The sequence below is a fragment of the Ostrinia furnacalis genome, unplaced genomic scaffold, assembly GCF_004193835.3.
Source record: "Ostrinia furnacalis isolate ACB-3 unplaced genomic scaffold, ASM419383v2 OfSCF0780, whole genome shotgun sequence".
Classification (NCBI taxonomy): Eukaryota; Metazoa; Arthropoda; class Insecta; order Lepidoptera; family Crambidae; genus Ostrinia; species Ostrinia furnacalis.
Genome location: NW_021131019.1, coordinates 204,396 through 226,093, shown reverse-complemented (window position 1 = coordinate 226,093; position 21,698 = coordinate 204,396). Strand labels below are relative to the sequence as shown.

The 21,698-nt window shown below is 37.6% G+C and overlaps 1 protein-coding gene and 1 non-coding gene across 2 annotated transcripts in view; one reads left to right on the top strand and one right to left on the bottom strand.

The window, feature by feature from the left end:
- Kat60 (katanin p60) overlaps positions 1 to 21,698 on the top strand; it is a 144,645-nt gene that overhangs the window by 24,469 nt on the left and 98,478 nt on the right. The window lies entirely within an intron of this gene.
- On the bottom strand, positions 10,581 to 10,697 carry LOC114350114 (U5 spliceosomal RNA). The gene has a single exon (XR_003655676.1). It is a non-coding gene; the product is annotated as a U5 spliceosomal RNA (small nuclear RNA).

The following is a 21,698-nucleotide window of genomic DNA, read 5'->3' as shown; positions in this document are numbered from 1 at the left end:
TGTTATTATTCATTTTATGAGTGTCAATTTCTGGAGATTTCGCCCCCGGCGATGGGTTACTAATACTGGTGTGTGTTAGGTATGTACTTTCAGGATTCACCTTATTTCCATAATTTTCTTTTGACGGACTATAACTAATAGCATTTTGAGTTAGTTCTCGTAAAGATGTTCTAGGTAGACTAACTTTCATGGCAGTGTACTGAAAGCGCCGTTTATATTGAGGTGAGTAAAATCTTACTGGTGTTCGGCTAAGCTGACTAACTGAAGGTATTCCGATGCCTACCGATTTATAACGTTCTATCTTANCAAAGAAATTCCTGGTAGGACAGCCGCAATGGAGGATCTCGCTCTCCACCATTTCTTAATGGGATTACATCCCCGTATCTCCAATATAGTGAGATGTCGCTCACCATCAACCCTCAACGAAGCCGTAAACCTCGCCGTATCCGAAGAANCTATCTTATTTTTGTACTCGGTTAATTGTTTATTTAGAACACCATTTTCCAGAATCAAGTTGTCAACCTGGTTATGTGCAATCTGTAGTTCAATCTTCAGTTTATTCATTTTTTCTTCAGTCGTTGTTTCGTTAATTTCGTCCCTATACCCAGTCTCAGTTGGTAGACTTTGGTATGACATATCCATCTCCATGTCTAATTCACTATCATTAAAGTTCAAGTTTGTGCCTCGTCTCTGTGTATTTATATTTCCGTAGTTGTCCATTTTTTATGAAAATATTGCAAGTCAAGATTCTAATAAATAATATTTGTCAAGAAAAAATTATGTCGATGATGAGACTCGAACCCTGGTTCTGCAGGTTATCCAGTGCGATGTATTTGCCGCTGCGCCAAATGTACGCTGCTTGATGTGACGAAATCAATGATCACTATGAGTCAAGTAAAAAGCATCGTGATTTTTAGTTTCACAGATTTCCAACAGATGTCAGCACTGTCTCATTTATTTGGCACTCACTATTGACATTAAGAGTCTGAGTCAATAGATGGCGTTTATGCGATAATAGGTCTTATGTTTACCGCAATGAAACCGAGAATCCCACTAGTGGTCACACTTCTTTGAATAAAATCAACCGCCACAATTATATTAATTTTGTTAAATGTCTTTATGCCGTAATTTATTCACAGTAGTATAGATTCACTTATTGTTTATTGTTTATAAATTGGTCACAATTAGTCAAACTTCACTATTTTCAAGTCATTGGTCTTTTCCACTATCATTTGTTCACATCACTTCTGGATTGTTTTTCTTAGTTTCGCCTACAGGAATCCGGGAGATAACACTTGTGCACATGATTCGTGGACTACTTTACGTTTTTGTCACAATTTTACTTCACTATGTCGAGTTTTGGTAATATTAAATTAATAAAAATCACGGAGNTATAGTGATTTGTCGCTCACCATCAACCCTCAACGAAGCCGTAAACCTCGCCGTATCCGAAGAACGGATACAACAGACTCTATACAAAAAACCTGTTCCCGACCAAAGACCCAACAACAATAACAATAATCGATTCACGAGACCCCGTCAGAACTTCAACAACCAACAACAAAGTTCTCAATCTCAATCTCAACCTCAACCTTCGGGTTCCAACTCCGCTGTCGTATGTCGATACTGCAAAGCCCCAGGGCACACTATCGACGTCTGTCGAAAACGAGAATACAATAACAGAATGAGGGGTCAAAGGCCTCCATTCAACACTCCAAATCCTCAGTTCCGTAGGGTCAACTTCAACCAGGACCAACAGGAGGACGACGAGGGTCATGACGAAGTTGACTTCAATCCCTCAGAAAATTTAAACGAGTAGTGGACTCCCGGCGGTGTCCCGCGAGTCCAAAACGCAAACCAACCCTGATTCCAAATGAAAAGACANCCAAAACGTAAACCAACCCTGATTCCAAATGAAAAGACACCCACTGCATCCACTGTATCCACTGCATCCACTGTATCCACTGTATCCGCCGAACCAAAGGCGACCGCTGTATCCACTGTATCCGCCAAACCAAAGGCGACCACTGTATCCACTGCATCCACTGTATCCACTGTATCCACCGTATCCACTGTATCCGCCAAACCAAAGGTGACCACTGCATCCACTGTATCCACTGCATCCACTGTATCCGCCAAACCAAAGGCGACCGCTGTATCCACTGTATCCGCCAAACCAAAGGCGACCACTGTATCCACTGCATCCACTGTATCCGCCAAACCAAAGGCGACCACTGTATCCACTGCATCCACTGTATCCGCCAAACCAAAGGCGACCACTGTATCCACTGCATCCACTGTATCCACTGTACCAAATGCAAAATATACTACACCCAAGCGCAGGCCTTCCCTGACGACTCCGCTAACTGGAAAAAACACACAAATTTACGAAATATCATTTGATCCCTCAATCAAATCGTTACCACACGTTGTAATCAACACAGCCGCTTCTGAAATGCCACTGTCGCTTTTAATTGACACAGGTTCTTCAATAAGCCTACTCAAAAAGTCGTGTATCAAACCTCAAACTCCGCTGAACGAGGAAAAGCTCAAACTTAAGGGCTTTAACTCTGCTGACGAATCCGTCCCAACGTTGGGCTCACTTAATTTGGCGTTATACTTAAAAGACAAACCCAAAGTTTCCATCAAGCACAAATTCCACGTAGTGGGAGACATTGATTTCCCCTACGACGGCATCGTGGGTAACGACCTCCTTAACCAATTCAATGGCAGCATCGATTTCACGCGCGAAGCCCTGAAACTTGGAAAACATATCCTGAAGTTATTCTTCACGGATCCTTATTACACCGTTCCAGCACGCTCAGAGAAAGTAATAGAGTGTTCAGTTTCTAATCCTGACCTTAAAGAAGGTGTCATTCTAGATCAGCATATATCCCAGAACCTACTAATATCAAACTGCTTAGTAAAAGTCAAGGAAAATGATAAAATTAACATAACAGTCGCCAATACTTCAGAACAGCCANGGGTCAAAGACCTCCATTCAACACCCCAAATCCTCAGTTCCGTAGGGTCAACTTCAACCAGGACCAACAGGAGGACGACGAGGGTCATGACGAAGTTGACTTCAATCCCTCAGAAAATTTAAACGAGTAGTGGACTCCCGGCGGTGTCCCGCGAGTCCAAAACGCAAACCAACCCTGATTCCAAATGAAAAGACACCCACTATATCCACTGCATCCACTGTATCCACTGCATCCACTGTATCCACCGTATCCACTGTATCCGCCAAACCAAAGGCGACCGCTGTATCCACTGCATCCACTGTATCCGCCGAACCAAAGGCGACCGCTGTATCCACTGTATCCGCCAAACCAAAGGCGACCACTGTATCCGCCAAACCAAAGGCGACCACTGTATCCTCTGCATCAAAGCCAACCACCGTATCCACTGTATCCGCTGAGTCAAAGTCAACCACTGTATCAAATGCAAAATCCACTACACCCAAGCGCAGGCCTTCCCTGACGACTCCGCTAACTGAAAAAAACACACAAATTTACGAAATATCATTTGATCCCTCAATCAAATCGTTACCACATGTTGTAATCAACACAGCCGCTTCTGAAATGCCACTGTCGCTTTTAATTGACACAGGTTCTTCAATAAGCCTACTCAAAAAGTCGTGTATCAAACCTCAAACTCCGCTGAACGAGGAAAAGCTCAAACTTAAGGGCTTTAACTCTGCTGACGAATCCGNGTCCCTCAGGGGCATTTCCAATTCAATAGGATGCCATTTGGGCTTAAAAATGCGCCATCCACCTTCCAAAAACTCATGAACAACTGCCTTTCTGGCCTTCAGGGTACACGATGCTTCGTTTATTTAGACGATATCGTCGTGTACTCCCCTGACCTATTTTCCCAAATTGACAACCTCAAAATCGTCTTCGACAGAATCCGTAATTTCAATTTAAAACTCCAGCCAGACAAGTGTGAGTTCCTCCGGAAGGAAGTGGCTTACCTTGGCCATATCATCAGTGAAAATGGCGTTAAGCCTAACCCCGACAAGACCAACGCCGTAACAGAATTTCCAGTACCCCAATCTCCAAAAGATGTGAAATCTTTCCTGGGTTTAGTTTCCTATTATAGGAGATTCATATCAGATTTCTCAAAACTAGCTAAACCCTTAACTTCCCTCCTTAAAAAGGACACGCCTTTTAATTGGCAAAACGAGCAACAACTCGCATTCGAATCCCTAAAAAACAAACTTGTCTCAGCCCCGATTTTAGCTTATCCAGACTTTACACAACCCTTCCTTCTGACTTGCGACGCTTCCAACTATGCGATATCCGCGATATTATCCCAAGGTCCCGTGGGACGAGACCGTCCCATTGCATACGCATCTCGCACTCTCAATAAGGCGGAATGTAATTACAGTGTGACCGAAAAGGAATGCCTAGCAATCCTGTTCGGCACTAAAACGTTCCGACCTTACCTCTATGGTACCCGTTTCACAATCATCACAGACCACAAACCCCTTCAATGGCTTTTTAATTGCAAGGACCCCGGGTCTCGCTTAGTCCGGTGGCGCCTAAAACTGGAAGAGTTCGAGTATAATATCCAATATAAAAAAGGCAAAGTAAACGCCAATGCTGACGCATTATCTCGACATCCTGTAAATCCAATAATCCCTACCGACTCTCCACCGCAATTAGAAGCTCCAAATCAACTTGATCCTGTCCAATCCGCTGATAACGGAAACAATGACTTACCTTTTAGTCCGCTCACGCTGGATGACCTAAATATTCAGCTCCCGCATACTTCTGAAAATGATAGTGACAGTATACCTAACATTGACCTATTAGATGATGATCGTGAAATCACATTCCCATCCAGTCCTGAAGAAACTAACCCGACTCAATCCTCTGAACCTGCAATTCCTACTACAACTACTCCTGACCCTAGACCTTCTACAAGTAAAAATATTCCCGCTGAATCCAATCCTGAAATGCAAGAAAACTTACCTCCTCAGCCACTCCTAGACGCTCCCGATCCATCACCTGGAAATCAAGATACCTTACCTCAGCTCCTCCCAACGCCTGACTCTCCCCTGCAAGATCCTGAAACACTTAACCTAAGTCCCAACTTACCTTCAAGTCCAGAACACGTAGCCCTCGGTGATGATTACTCCAAATTTCTGAAAGAAATCAATAATAAAAACAGAAATTATAACACAAAGGTGTTAGAACATAATCAATCCCTTCTGAAATCTCATGCCAAAATCCTACTAGTCCCTACGTCCATCGATTTAGACGAATCGAATGCCTATATCTCCGAAATTCTTGAACAAGCTACAGACCCCAAAAAAATACTGTATTCAGAAAAACAACTATACTCATTCGAAAAAATCCCTGACATTAACAATAAATCAATTTATCTCATCTATCCGAAAGTAAACCACTTTGACGAGTGTACTTACCCAGAAATATTCCAAACATTGAAAACTGTAAGAAACCACTTATTAGAATCAACAGATGACATAATCGAAATCGCATTCCTGACTTTAAAAATCCATTCCAATAACATTCTTTTGCTAAAATATACAACATCATTGTCTACCTTTTCCACGACACTAATATTACAGTAAATATCTACCACAACAATATAATTCATCCAAGCCTTAGTGAGATAAAGAAAATCCTAAGAGAAAATCACGACCTCCCGATTGCTGGCCATTTGGGTTGCAATCGAATGCTAAGCCGAATCCAAGAACGCTATTACTGGAAAGGAATGAAAAGCGACGTAGAATCATATATTAAAAACTGCACTTCCTGTCAGGAAAACAAAGCCCTAAGACGAACTAACAAGGCGCCCATGCAGATAACCACCACTTCTACTAGCCCTTTTCAAAGAATAGCCCTGGACATTGTAGGTCCACTTCCCGAATCAGGTCCCGCAAAACTTAAATATATTCTAACAATACAGGATGATCTAACCAAATTCTCAGTAGCTTATCCTTTACGTAGTGTCTCTTCCGAAGAAACAACCGACTGTCTGGTCCACTTCATTTCCCTATTTGGCATCCCAGTTTCCATTCTCACTGACCAAGGCACAAACTTTACCGCTGACCTCTTTAAAAAGACCTGTTCCTTCCTCAAAATAAAACAGATATGGTCCATTCCGTATCATCCACAAACTCAAGGAGCTCTGGAAAGAAGTCACTCNAATCTCCACGACGCGGTTTGCAACAATAGATTTCCACCTATTCATGTCTCCAGACAGCTAGGCTAGGCGATCACAATAGAAAAATCTGTTCATAGTGTGCGAACATCTGTAAGGTTGGTATTCTTCACATTATTCCTTCTCATTTGCTTCATCCAGTTTACTCAAAGCAGCACATAGTAGCTCAAGACGTAGTAAAAGAAAAACATGTTTCAGAGAGCACTTGAGTTTTTTAGCAATTAATTTAGTTTCAAACACTTCATCTAGTTCAAGGCTGCTCAACCTTTTGAAGAGTCGGGCCAAACGGTGGATTCAGTCGTTAACTACGGGCCACCTACATTTTTGACAGCTAACTTCAGAGAGATCTTAGTTTTTCAAACTGTACATGCGCGGGCCACTTAAAATTCTTTTGGGGGCCACACTGTGGCCCGCGGGCCTGGAGTTGAGCAGCCTTGATCTAGTTGATCTTATGTGAACGGCTGCAGTATAATGCACTTACAGAGGCATCGCTAAATTTATTATAATTATTGTATTTTTACTCGGCCTGCATCTGGCCTTCCAGCTACCTTTATCAGGTCGTCGGACCACCTGGTCGGTGGATGTCCCAACGCTGCGTTTTACGGTACGTGGCCTCGGCTCCATAACCTTGATGGCCCATCGGCCGTCAGTTCTGCGTACTATGTGCTTCCAACCGTGCGATGTGGAAGTCATTGGGGGAGGCCTATGTTCAGCAGTGGACGTCCACTGAAGTGTAGTACACGTGAAGTGTAGCTGAAATGATGATGCTGACGTATTTTTTCTCTCTATCTATACCAATCTATATCTGTATTTTGTCAATATGAATCAAATCCTGCCGTATCTTAATCCAATCTTTTTCTAATGAGTTACTTATCTTTCTATCCTTATTATTTTTTTATCAGCCAAAGTTTTTGTTTTGAAAAAAATAAATACTTTCTATTCTATTTCCATTAGAATCTTAGCCATGACTGTACTTGGAGCTAAACTCCAGCCAAGGGGATCAAAAAGTTTGATCAGATGTATCAGATAAAATTTTACGTTTCATGATTGGTGTTGCAATTTGTGGTATATTCACATTGTATTTAAATCTGCCCTCAAATTTTATTCAACACCCAATGCTTGGACTGTTCCATCAAGGTAAGGTTTAAAGATTCTTTATTTCTCAATAAAAACATAATTGTCACTTACTTGAGAACAAAAATTAAACTAAGTATAATTTACATTTGAATCGTTCGCACCGATATGTTTTATAAAAAGCATTGGCTTTAGCAAATTATACCATCTGATTGGCGATAAAAAGTAAATCAGTATAATATAGGTTTAAAACAAAATTAAATATAATTTTCTAAATTGTAAATATTAGTTTTAGACATTGTTCTTTCCGATAGCTTGATTTAGGGTTGTTATTTGCGTAACTAGTGAATTGAAACACAGACGTGATGATCCTTTAGCTTTGTATTATTGACTACTGACTTTTTACAATCAACAACGAGTTTTATACAGGCGCGTAGGCGTTTTGAACTAACATACACCGCCCACCAAAAGGCCTATGCCTTTACACTTATCAGTATCACTTAATCAANTAGTAATTGGATGGTCCACATGTCTAGTCTTAACTCTCAATGCATTATATCCTAAAGTAGGATCCATTGGTAACAAATATTAATTTCACATTGTCAAATCCATTGGTAACAACTATTTATTTCACATTGTCAAATCTCTAGTTAGACTCACTCTAGTCTCAACTTTCAATGTATTATAAAGTAAGTATCCATTGGTGATGTGACTATTTCACATTTCAAATCTCTAATTTTAAATTCACTTTAGTCTCAATTCTAGTATTCGCTAGATTCACAATCGGCCTTTGTCATTACTGCACTGCTGTCCNTTCTGCCAGTCAACTATTGATTGAGCGGTCACTTCCAGAAAACTCACTTGTTGTTTCATGCAACTGCATCAATAATAATAAAAATAATTTACATACCAATGGGCGTCGGACTCACTTCTGATATGTTAGGTTCGTACACATACTCACTCACAAATTGGATATTAAATACAAATAGTCTGAAACCAACTTATTCACCAATAACATAATTTGCCAATTCAAGCCATCAATCATAGGTACACAACACACTCGTATTTTAGAAGGCTCTCGGGTCATGGCGTTCTAGCCCGCGGTCAACGTTCGAATGCCACAAGGAATATCTTTTTGTTATCCCGTACGACTCCCCGCGTTCCTCAGGTGTAATTTGATAGCCAAATCAGCGTTAATCCTTTCGTTGCTAACATTCTCGATAGTCTGACAAATTTAATAAAAGATTTTCAGAAGAACTTCTACACTTCTTCATATAACTTAAAGTCTACACTGGTTTAGGGAAAAAGTAGCTCAACTAACTTAGTCACTATTATTAGCTTAGCTAAAGTCTAAGCTTTTATTTAGTAAGCTTGTGCCCGTTTTCACCATCAATCCATAATGTTTAAGTGACCCCTATGAAAACAAAATTCCTGTTAAGTGTTACTATAGGGTTCACTTAAAAATTAGGAATTGGTGGTGAAAACGGGCATTAGTCCCTTTTTAGGTCGCTATACACGTCCCAAATACTTATAGCTTATCCTACCACCATTTCAGGACAACATGGGTTGGTGCTATGAAGTTCTAGTTCTTGATACGAGTATGTACGAGTATCGTATCTACTTTTACTAAAGATATGACTTGATTTTTCCAAAAATAAGTAGGTACCTACTATTTAAATACTAAGCCATTGGGGTAGACCTATGTTCGTTAACCTAGCAATGGGGGACTGCAATCTGTAAAATCATAAATAAATTTTATTGTTCCTGAAGCTTTTTTGATCTAGTAGTATCGATAAGTGGTGATCTATCGACAGTACTAATACTTAAAGTATCGATATTTGTCCAACACTATCGTAGTCCACGAAGCAACAAGCTACTCCATTGACAATTTGCTAGCATAATGTTCGGCCCGACGGAATAATCATATTAGTATGGACAAGTATGGATTCGGACGTGGGTATTATATTACGAGGTATCTAATCATTGCACGATTGCTCAATTATACGGAGTTGTAATGTGAATTGTAATACATAAGCGTACATAAAACGTATAATGAATGTAATAGGAGGTATGTGTCACATAACAAGTACCCTTAAGAATAACTATAGATGTAATTTTTAACAAAAAAATTGTCTTCTTCCTTATTCAAGAACCTAGATGGATATACAACTACATCTTAAATCCACTTGTTTCTTTGCAGGTAATCTGGTTTATGTTTAATAGAAGGGTTGCTTTGCTTTGTCGGCCGTTTGGTGTAGTGGTTCAGAACGGACTACTATGCCGAGAGGTCCCGTGTTCGATTCCCGGCCGAGCAGAAATTGAAATAAGGAATTTTAATTACGGGTCTGGGTGTTACTAAAAAAAGTATATACGTAGTATAACCGTTAAACTAGCACCCATAACACAAGCATATTATAACTTGCTTACTTTGGGGCTAGCTGGCGCTGTGTGACATTGTCCAAAGATTTATTTATTTATTCCTAAACTAGTAATCAAATATTATCTTATGTAGAGTCATTATTATGTGCGAGTTTGAAACATAACCATGTAACTTGTAGCTCGTCATTACCGAGTTATTTATTGAAGTTCTTTCTTTTTCGTAGTTTCATTAAAGGAACCATTTTTCACAAAGAATTCTTGTTTTCATGAAAGTTCACTGAGAATTTTCCGTTATGATAATAATAATAACGCGAATCGTTATTTTTATGCCGCTGTAACGTTAAATAATGCAATTCACTTGAAAATCCGCGGAAACGACTGCGGGGGATGCTTTTAGGCGAAATGTTTATTGTCTTTACTTTTAGTATCATTTTTAATATCAAGACGAATTCTTGACGTAAGTAGATACTTTAGTAACTCCTCCTTTTGGTCGTTCCAGTGGTAATTAAAGAGAAACTCTTTCGACTCGAGAGGTACTGAGTTCGATTCCTAAATGGGTCACACATGGCGTTTAATCAGTTTGTGTGTTTGTATTGCAGTTTGGTTAGGAATAGAGACATTGCAGATTTGTTCTAAAACTAAATATGGTTTAGCACTTCAAAGAACACTTTTTTAAAGTTGAGTTTTATTTTTTTTATCTATGTAGGACGTGTAGGTATAAAAAAACATTAACGTTAGTGGTTATCTTTAGTGGTGTCACTAAATTAATACTAAAAATATTTTAACTATTTTTACAGATAAACTCAAAATGTATGTTAATTGTTAGTTCCATAAAAACAATCAAATTATAATATTCGTATGGAAAAATAATTCATGTCCATTAAAACTTCAATCCATGGAATCTCTCAATTACATAACTTTGTTGAATTCTATACCTTGCACGAGGCAAGGTGTCAAAAATAGGGTTAGACTCATTTGAGTGTTCCCCTCCACGGAAATCTTTAGTAAAAGGCGAAAGATTTATACGTATTGAAGGGAAACCAGAGTGACGGTTGTAAGTTACTCGGGGGCTTTAAGGAACGGAAAAAATACTCAAATACCGCGATGCAGAGCGTTTGAAGCGCCATCTAGTGAGAGCGATACAAACTAACTTTTGCTACGATCGAGCGGTGCTTTGTTTAGACCACTTGAGGAGATAATGAACACATTGTGTGTGTATTGCTTGATACGAAATACCGACCAATCTGTATAACGAGACGAATAAATATTATTAAAGAACTAGAATTTCACGTTAAGTATGAAAGGATCATAAATATTACTATGCTATTATTTAACAAAAAGGTGTTAAAGTGTGAAATTGCCGTTTTGTATGGAGAATTTAACGAAAATGCATTCTTTCACACAAACATCTTTTTCGATTTTTTTTTAAGGAACTATTCGGCAATTTCATACTTCAACCACTATTAATTGATTTACCACCAAGTGAAGTGGTCGTCGAAAAAGGTTTTATTATCCTAAAAAAAGACACAACGCCAACCGAAATCAAGCCTTTCATATTTTTACTAGTCATTTTATTGAAAAGAGGTTAACTGCGTAGTTAACTGACTAGTGAATCGTGATTGTACCTTTCAATTTAATTAATGCATGAATCGTTCGCTACCTTTTAAAGCATTTGGAATTTAAAATATTTATTTTGTGTGACTGCGAATTTTACACTCTCTGCTGTTAAAATTAAATAGAGTTCTTCAAGTGATTATTTTTCAAAGGTTGCTAGTTCGAATTTCGTACAATACAAACATTTGTGAGACTGAATTGTACATGTGATAGGTTAAAAAAACCTTCTTATTTGCTATAGATTGGGCTTTTTATGTTCAAGTATGTATTTACGTATAACTAAGGGCTTGCTCCCACGACGACATCCCGTTTTTTGCAGGATCCCGTTTATTAATATACGTGTTTTAATATTAACCCGGCGTCAATGACGTTGGGTCATATTGACCCGAGGCATTTTCAAACGTTCATAATTTTTTTTTGCGTCCATTTTGTAGTTCGAGCGTTCGTATAGCTGGAGATGGAACCTCCCTAAATCCATTCCGTTAGTTAACGTATTGTGACTCCGCTTGCGTAGCGAGATACACAGGTTTCAAATTAAAACGGGTCATTATGACCCGGCGTCATCGGTGGCGCGGTGATTTTGTGACTTACTTTTATTCGCTTATTTTGTGTTTAGTGCTAGCTTATGTTTTTCTTTTTTAAGTTTTTAGTCAAAACGTCTTTCTTAAATGACCCAGCAAGAATGTAGCGTTGCTGGAAGTGTCGGATTCCGAGATTGAAGAATTTCAGGCTGTAATAGCCAGAACTTAGAAATGGCAACGAATGTGAAAAAAACGCAAGTAATGGGGACTCAGTCTTCGGATAATCTCGAACTTGAATTAGTACGACGCCGGCAAGTGCGTCATGTCACATTTACATGCCCAGACCATTTGATTACATACTGCACCAGTTGCAGCAGTTCCATGGCTCTGAATGATGAAGTAGAAGACTGATCTCATTGTATCTGCATGTAAAAAGTTGATTTTATCTCTTTTTCACTATATAACATTGTTGATTCCTATTCATACTAAAAATCTTTACCAAAAACAAAAAATATAGACTCAAATGTGTTTCTATACATGATTTTTTCATGTTTTGTTTAAAAATTCATCAAAAAATATTTATTTCATGTATTCGTTTTATTTTTGTTTTATTAGCTCATAGTCCAGTCAAATTAGACATGAACCCTGCAATAATTCGCATACAGCTGAAAATTGGTACGAATGTTCAGAGCACCATTATGAATTAACTGTGAAAAGTCCCCATCGACCCGACGTGTGCTAAAAAAAAATTCAAGGTTTTTCATGTTTTGTTTAAAAATTCATCAAAAAATATTTATTTCATGTATTCGTTTTATTTTTGTTTTATTAGCTCATAGTCCAGTCAAATTAGACATGAACCCTGCAATAATTCGCATACAGCTGAAAATTGGTACGAATGTTCAGAGCACCATTATGAATTAACTGTGAAAAGTCCCCATCGATCCGACGTGTGCTAAAAAAAAAATTCAAGGTCAAAGTTAAAAAATACGGGTTTTTGAGATTTTCAGCCAAACGGCAAGTTTTATCACAAAACTATGTATGACAAGGTTTAAGACCATACAATTATCTATCAAAATTGTCTATACACTTTCTCCTAAAAGTCAGCGTTTCTGAGATTCGATGATCCGAAGAGTCAAAAAAGTGTTTTCTTCATAACGGTCTTACACATAAATCCAATGTGATATCGCCCCGTGCCACGACTCAGCATTGTATCATGATGTGTTGTCGACGTCGAATATAAAATAATCAACCTCAATGTCGTCTGTCATCTTTAATTGTCGAAAAATGGGTGCAATTTTGACGAAGGACTGCACCGTGAGTTTCTAAGATACGAAGTTTTCGTGTCTATTATGTTTAAGAGCTCTTATATGCACACGTCACTACTCTACTTGTAACTCTATGGTCATTCTTTTAGCCCGACCAAGTTAGACAGTCCAGGTTATAATAATTCACATAGAGCTGAAAATTTGTGTGAATGTTAAGAACACCATCCTAAATGAAATGTCAAAAGACCCCGACGATCCGTCATTTAAAAAAAAAGTTTTCGAAGTCCCAAGTTTTTTGCATTTTTTGCCCAAGTAGTAAATTTATCATAAAAATAGATAAGAAATAATAGTAGATCATAAAATTATCTATTAAAACTGTCTTTACCCCTTTTTCCTAAGAGTCACCGATTATGAGGTAGAACGATTCAAAAAGTTAGTTTTGATGTTCTCGTTATATGCACATGTTTCCACAACACCTATGAGGGTTATTTGGCGTATTTTTTTTACCAGGTTTCCCCAGTAGGCCTTTTTAAAGATGTATTTTTTATCCTGTTCAATTCAAAACTATTTTAATAGAGTTGAAGTTGTGGACTTTTGGAGTAGTTAACAGAATGCGAATTCTCCAACTTTTTGCATCGTTACCACATAAACGGTGACTCTTAGGAAAAAGGGGCAAAGACAATTTTAATAGATAATTTTATGATCTACTACTATTTATTATCATTTCTTATGATAAGTTTACTGTTTGGCGGAAAAATGCAAAAAACTTGGACTTCGTAATTTTTTTTTTCAAATGACTGATCGCTGGGGACTTTTGACATTTCAATAAGGATGGTGTTCTCAACAATCACACAAATTTTCAGCTCTATGCGAATTATTATAACCTGGATTTTCTGACTTGACCGGTCTAAAAGAGTGACCATAGAGTTACAAGTAGAGTAGTGACGTATAACTTAAACGTAACGTAAACTTCGTATCTTAGAAACTCACGGTGCAGTCCTTCGTCTAAGTTGCAAACATTTTTCGACAATTAAAGATGACAAATGACATTGAGGTTAATCATTTTATATTCGACGTCGACAACACATCATGATACAATGCTGAGTCGTGGCACGAGGCGATATCACATTGGATTTATGTGTAAGACCGTTATGAAGAAAACACTTTTTTGACTCTTCGGATCATCGAATCTCAGAAACGCTGACTCTTAGGAGAAAGTGTATAGACAATTTTGATAGATAATTGTATGGCCTTAAACCTTGTCATACATATTTTTGTGATAAAACTTACCGTTTGGCTGAAAATCTCAAAAACCCGTATTTTTTAAGTTTGGCCTTGAATTTTTTTTTAGCACACGTCGGATCGATGGGGACTTTTCACAGTTAATTCATAATGGTGCTCCGAACATTCGTACCAATTTTCAGCTGTATGCGAATTATTGCAGGGTTCATGTCTAATTTGACTGGACTATCAGTAAAGAACTCTATATACATAGACAGTAATTAAATTTAAGATTACTTGTACAATTTCCTGAAAAATGATCGATGAAATGTGGGTCAATATGACCCGGGGTCATCGTCTTTGCAATTATTTTCACGTCATTGGCGCCGGGTTAACGTTCACACGAACATCCCGTTTGCAGAGTCCCGCCAAAAACCGATCCGTTCGAACGTGTAATTCGAATTTCAAACACACTTACACACATTATGTGTTTTTACACGACAGTCGTTGTACACGTTTTTTATATGCATAACAAGGCAGGTTTGACCACAATCGCACCTGGTGTTAAGTGAGATGCAGTCTAGGATGGAACATATCTGCCCTGTAAGTGCCTATTCACTCTCGCCTTGAAAAGGCCCGTACCTACACGTTTTGTGGGATACTGTATTACTGATTCCCGCAAAGCTGGATTGTCGTTTGAACGTGCCCTAAAACATTCATAAAACCGCATCTGATGTGTTAACTGTACACAATTTCTTATACTTACTTTTAACAGCTACTTATTCAAAGCTGTTAACTCCTTAAAAACATATCCAATTTAAGTTACTTCAGAAATATTCCGGTTAAAATGCGAGTTGTTTCTTGGTAAGTGAAATTAGCGGCAAGAATCCACAAGTTCCTTTGCCCAAAGCGGCGCCTTTGAAGTAGTAGGGTAGTCATTAACTATGCAAAAGTATGTTTTAATAAAGTATAGGTACTTTAGGAAGAAGTAGAAGACTTGAGTTTCTTCAGCACCAATCTCCATAACGATTAAGAAGAGAGTGTATTTACACCAATCAGCAGTGGGAGACGACTTATGTGACTGCCTCAGACAGTCTGCCAATAGAGAGGGAGATGGCGGGAGATCGTGCGGAGAGTTGTATCCGCCTCTACAACCGATGTGAACAACGCCTCAACGTGACCATGACCGCTGACCGCAATAAGAAGAAGTATTTACACCTTAAAGGCCGGCAATGCACCTGTAACGCCCCCGGGACTACGGGTGTCTATGGGCGACGGTAATCACTTACCATTAGGTGATCCGTCTGCTTGTTTGCCTCCTGTAAAAAAAAAGTGATAGTCTTTTTGACAAAGGTGACTTTGTTTCTTCCGACACTGCTTCTGAGTACCAGCCGTCCCGAAGTGGTGGTAGGGCAAGCTATATTTGGGACGTACATACCTACGAGTACATACTAATAAAGAACCTATTTGATGAATTTTGGTTTAGAGATATACCTATTGCAGCGGGAGGAGAAGGACACCATCAAAACCTTGAATGTTTTTATATGTTTTAACTAAAAATATTTACAAAATTACTTTGCTCTCCAAAAGAAAAGAGTTCAATCTAGAAACGTGAACAGTTTTCCAACTCAAAAATTAATCTTGCGGTTCCCAAACTGGGTGGGCAACTAACAAAGCGGTGTTACCAGCACAAATTAATAAATTTCTCCCTAATAATCCCAACAATCCTGGCTGCTTGCGAGGAGGAGGGTAATTGCTGCAGCGTGCCCGGGATGCCAAGTCCGAAGCTGCAGCTGGGAAATAAAAATTCTTACAACACCTCTTGTGCAGGGCCGTATTAGGGGATGAAAATGTAAATGCAAAAAAATCCTCGCTTGAGTATACCTTCGGCCTGATCAGTAGTCAAGACCAAGAGATTTTTAACTCAAAATTGACCATAAATTGGTTTGGCGGACTAAGTATGTTCAGTTGATAACGTTGTAGCAAAATAGCATCTATTACAACTACCTAAAACTAAGCCCCCTCATTAATATAAAATTACACACTTGTTGATCAGTAGTTTAAAATGTAATTTCTATACTAAACTAGGTTCACTTTAAACTAGGTTTCAACTTATTTTTCTTTTATTAGTAAGGAGGTAAGTGTTTACCTTACGTGTCGTTGTTCGTGCCTATAGCTTCTATCTGCAGATTTCCCCTTGGCCTGTCTATTGTTAAAATAACAGTTGCATCTCCACTTACTCCCACCAACGTTATTCCTAGTTTATCTCCCTCTCACACAAAGCAAGATATTAGAATGAATGACTGTAATAGATAGATCTGAAACTGTAAACATCATTCATTCACTCATCATGATTGACCTGAAACTACGTAAACGGCGTTAGGTAGTAGCCCTTTATAAACAACATATTGTAACGTTACATTCACAACGTTTAACTACTTAGGTCCTTCCTATGTATTTTGCAGACACAAAATCAACAGAGTCCGGCCCTGTCACTGAATATGAACTGTAATAGCCCCTGGATAGGTTAGCTCTCTGTTTAGGTATAACTTCCACAAAGGATCAAAGTATGTAGATAGATAGACTCCAAAACTAAAATTATCGTGAAACAGAAAAAAATAAGGGCACTATTTCGTTTATTTATTTGCAATACTTAATTAGTAACTCTATAGAGGATTGGCTTCCATGTTTGTTTATAGAGCTGAAACTGTTAAGGTAAACTTGGGAATTAATAAACTCAACAATAAATAAATAAATAAATGTTTTCACACATGTTTATGTAAATAAATATCTTTATCTTTATCTTTTTTTTTATCTTTTAACATTTTTAAGATCAATATTTCTAGACGTAGGTTTAAGATAACGAAAAAGATATTAGATAAATATTCCTATTTTACTTCTTTAAATAGTTGTATATCTAATCTAATTTGGTAGTTGTATTGGTAGCTGTATTTTTTAATCTATGACCAGGAAGCTTTTTTTAATGTTCTCCAGTTAATACCCTAGCAAGGCTACTACAAATCAGATACAACTTCCGTGACATATTTGGCACAACCAATTGGCAAACACAAGGTCCACATGTGGCACTATTGGGCCGCGACACGTGTCGAATGCGTGTGGTCTATTGGCCTATTTATTATCATCATCATCTCGCAGCGAAACGACGCTGAAATTTGGAAAAAAAATGTTTCGTTATGTTTTATACTAGTGAAAAAAGGGAAATCCATAGTTTATGAGCATACAATATTCTAAGGCTGGGTTGCACCATCTTAATTTGACTTTAACAAACGTCAAAAATCTGTCAAACTCCATACAAAATACGCCGGTTATCGTTATAGTTACGGTCAAAGTTAGGTGGTGCAACTCAGCCTGAGTATAATCATATCAACAATACGACGCCAGAAATTTAAAAAAATAACAAAATGGTCTCTTGAATACCTACTTGGATCTGTTTAACTAACTTTTTTCAATAAAACAACAACCATTTTGGATGGGTCAAAAGCTTTTAAGCTCATCCACGCATTCAAAACCAACTGTAAACACTAGATTCTGCAATCTAGACGCGTAAAATCAATATACGGTGCTGTCAACCGATCGCATACGAAACAGTTGGACGCGTAATTACAAACACTGGCGGACTATTGTTTGAGTGGATGGATTTGTAGAGGGGTTAACGATATTTGGCGTAGTGGTGGTGGTGGGGGTAAGGCTATGTTCAGATTGAAAATTTTTAACAAAGACATCGTAGTATTTACATACAACCGATCACATGAACGCGCGTTAACGCGCGTCAGCGAGCGTTGACGCGAGACTCAGAGAAAACGTCTCTAAAGTCCGATTTTTAATTCGACGGAATTCTGACAGCTGTCATTTTTTGACAATTCAGATGTAATCAGCCTTTTTTGCTTTGAATTATTAATAAATAATATGAAATGAAATTTCATCAAGTACAACTTACAAGAATGAACTATTGTTTGTTTTGTGAATTCAATGTATACTAATCATTATGTACATTTTAGAGATTAAATAGAAAAAAACGTGTTTTTAACACAGTAAAACAACATATTATCATAAACGAAAATATGTATTGATCATCAATCATCATTATCGTCATCATAATCAACTTGGATTATAAAATTGGCATCTTGTTAAATTGGTTATTTTATGAAGCTAAGATTTTATTAATAAAAGGATTTTCATAAAAAAGGTTTGTAACCCATGGATTACTGACCAGGGAGTCCAGTAATAGAAAAATAATTTCCCAATTTTTTTTGTAACTTCAAAAATATGATAATAAAAATTCAAATAACCATTTTGAAATGATCAGTACATTTTTAAGCCCTAGTTTTTCAAGTGGAACCTTAAATTCAAGAAAGGGTTATTTTTTAATTTGTGAAAATGCTCTCCATTCATAATGGGAATGTTTCATCAATTTTATTATGCTGAATTAAAAATCAGAGTATAGACGCAGTAGATCGCGCGTTAAGGCTTGGTATTTCTGCTAAAGTAGGTATTTCGCGCTGTCAAAATCTGCGCGCGCAATTCTTCGCCGAAGACAGCGCGCCAAAGAGCTCCCGCCACAATTTCCAGCTACATAGTATAGAAATACGCAGTTGGTTAGGTTAGGTCGACTTCCTTCCCTTCAAGCGTCACACTCACAACACTTTCTAATACAAATCATATCCAAGTGATACAAATTAAAACACCTTACAGACTTTTTGGGAATATATTCTAGAATCGAATAAATATGAAATATAACTGCAGAAGTAAACACGGTTCAAAGTGGCCGTGGCGTCGCCTGACCTTCTGGAAGTTCTGCGCCGGCTTAAAGAATTTCAAGATTACGTCACCCGACCTATCGGTAGGCCCTTGGAAGCTTGAGCGACTGGAAAAACATTTTATGATAAGTTACTCTTAGTAGCGATTATTTAGAGCTTGGATAATAAATTATAGTTGTTGCAATTCACGAAGCTTTGCATGTGGTTAATAACATTAATCAGTACACGCATTAGTTTTGTTCAGTCTCTTTGTTTATTAATAAATAAAAATATCATACTAAAATTGCAGAAACATATTTGTTTGTATTGGTCTGGGTGTATTCTTTCTATATGTATGACGTATGTACGGGGTTCTGTATCGAAAATTATTATGAGCATCACACGCGGTTACCTGCTTACCTCTGTGCACTCATGGGAGTTTAAGCAGAGGTCCCTAGAGTTTGACTTTGAGCTTTGTTTATAGTCATTACGAAGCAGACTGATGGGAAACTGCACTGTCTTGAATTCGAAAGGGCAATTTGACGGTGTTAGGGGAATTCTAGGAATAAATACAGAGTCTCCTCATTGAGATTGAGACATTTCAATTTGAGATTTCACTTGACATTGAACACAATCTGACATGGAGTTTTCAAACACTTGTAAAAATAAAAAGTAATTAAATCAAAGGCACTAAGTAGTATTGATATCAACTTCGAAGAAAATGACTGCCAAAATTACTTTCTACCCGTTCCACACGTCTTTCATGAATTATATTAAGGAATTGTTAAGCTAAATTTCAAGTAGATTGAACCAAGGAATCACTTTGTCCCATACAAACTTTGCCCCCTTTTTTCACCCCCTTCATTTCATGACCCCATTTCGGAAAATCTTTTCTTATGAGATGCCTACGTCATACAAAGAACACACCTTCCAACTTTCAGGTCTCTACGATATCCGTCAGTCATTTAGGACAAAGCATTTTCATTAGTTGTCCAATACTCTATCGTTCCAGGTATGTCATTGACAGGAGGGCGCTACTATCTTAATGGGTTATTCATTAGTCCCAACTTTATGCCACTTGACATTTCAGAATCGTTTGACTTTAGATACCTAAGTGATTTGATATTCGGAGTCTTTTAATGAAATCAAGTTCTGAAATAACTTGAGGTGTTGTACCCGATCAAGCTTTTCATTGCAGGACAGTTAAATGGTTTTATTATTAGTTTCTTCTCTAAGTCTTAATTTGTGAGAGTAGGTAAAGGCTCCATGAGAGCAAAATTAAGCATTATAATATAGTTTTTAATTTTTTTCTTGAAATATTTGACGCCTTGTAATCTCTCGTTAATATAGGTCCACACAAATAAATAATGTTTGACTTCGACTTTAATAATTATGCTCTTACATAATTATAAATAAACTAGGTTTCCGCCCGCTGCTTCGCCCGCGTGGAATTTTTCGGTTTTTATACAACGTGTCCCAAAATTCTAGATGATGTCCAGGGTCCTGATGATGAAGTCAATTATAATTTTCAAACGAAGTCAAGCTTGTTTTTAAATAAGTTTTTTTTATTACAACTTTATTTTAAGCTTTTTAGTTGTTTCTCAATCTCATGGCCCAAGTGCTCGGGAAGACAAATCCAACGAACCCGCCGTTTCGTTTAGGAGTTCCTATGGCCAGCTCCTGCCACCTCTTGACTTCATCATCAGGACCCTGAACATCGTCTAGCACTAAAGTGCTCGAAAAGACAAGTCCAACGAACCCAAACTAGATGTAATTCCGCCGTTTCGTTAAGAGTTCCTATGGCCACCTCCATACTCCATCCAGCTCAATGGTACCATAATATTGCATTGTCATCGTACTTACACAAGTATACCAAATTTCAGCTCAATTGGTTAAGGATAACTGGTTTTAAATTCAGTTGCAAGATTTATCCCATACTAACTAATAAGCGAAGTGCTTGTAAAAATGGTACGCATATCTTTTTTGCGACTTGTTTTCTTAGTGTATTATACCATTTCGGAATCTTGGATAGTTGCGTCAACTTTATAAAAAACTTGCCGCAGTAGTGTTCATACTGTTTTTTTTACAAAACGACGAGTCAAAGTGAAATGTAAGTAAAAATCGTTCAAAATTTTAAGGAAATATCATATTTTGATTAACTTTTGTGTAAAAACTGCAAGGATTCTGAGGGTTTTAAGAATTGGGGTGGACAGCAGCACTACTTAATTTGCCAATACAAACAAAAAAACTGAAGTATTTGAAAAATTGTAGTCGTGGTAATGTAAAATATCATAAGGGGTGTCAATTTTCGACGCATTTCATAATTTATTGTGTAACTTAAAAAATAATTGAGATATTTTTTTTTTTCTTATTTTTCCTAAAGCAGTCATGACTAGGTCCACCCTGCGGCGCCGGCTTATCCTTGAATTTTGGGACACGTTGTATAACCTATTACACTCAGATATAATGTGGCTTTCTATTGGTGAAAGATTTTTTTTAAATCGGTTCAGTAGATCCCGAGATTACCCCTTACAATTTAACAAACATACAAAACACACAAACTTTACCTCTTTATAATATTAGATATAGATAGGTAATTTGAAACCCTATTTTGTTTTATTCTTTTTTTTATTTTAAATATTTCACAATCCAAACTAATATTTACTGTAAGT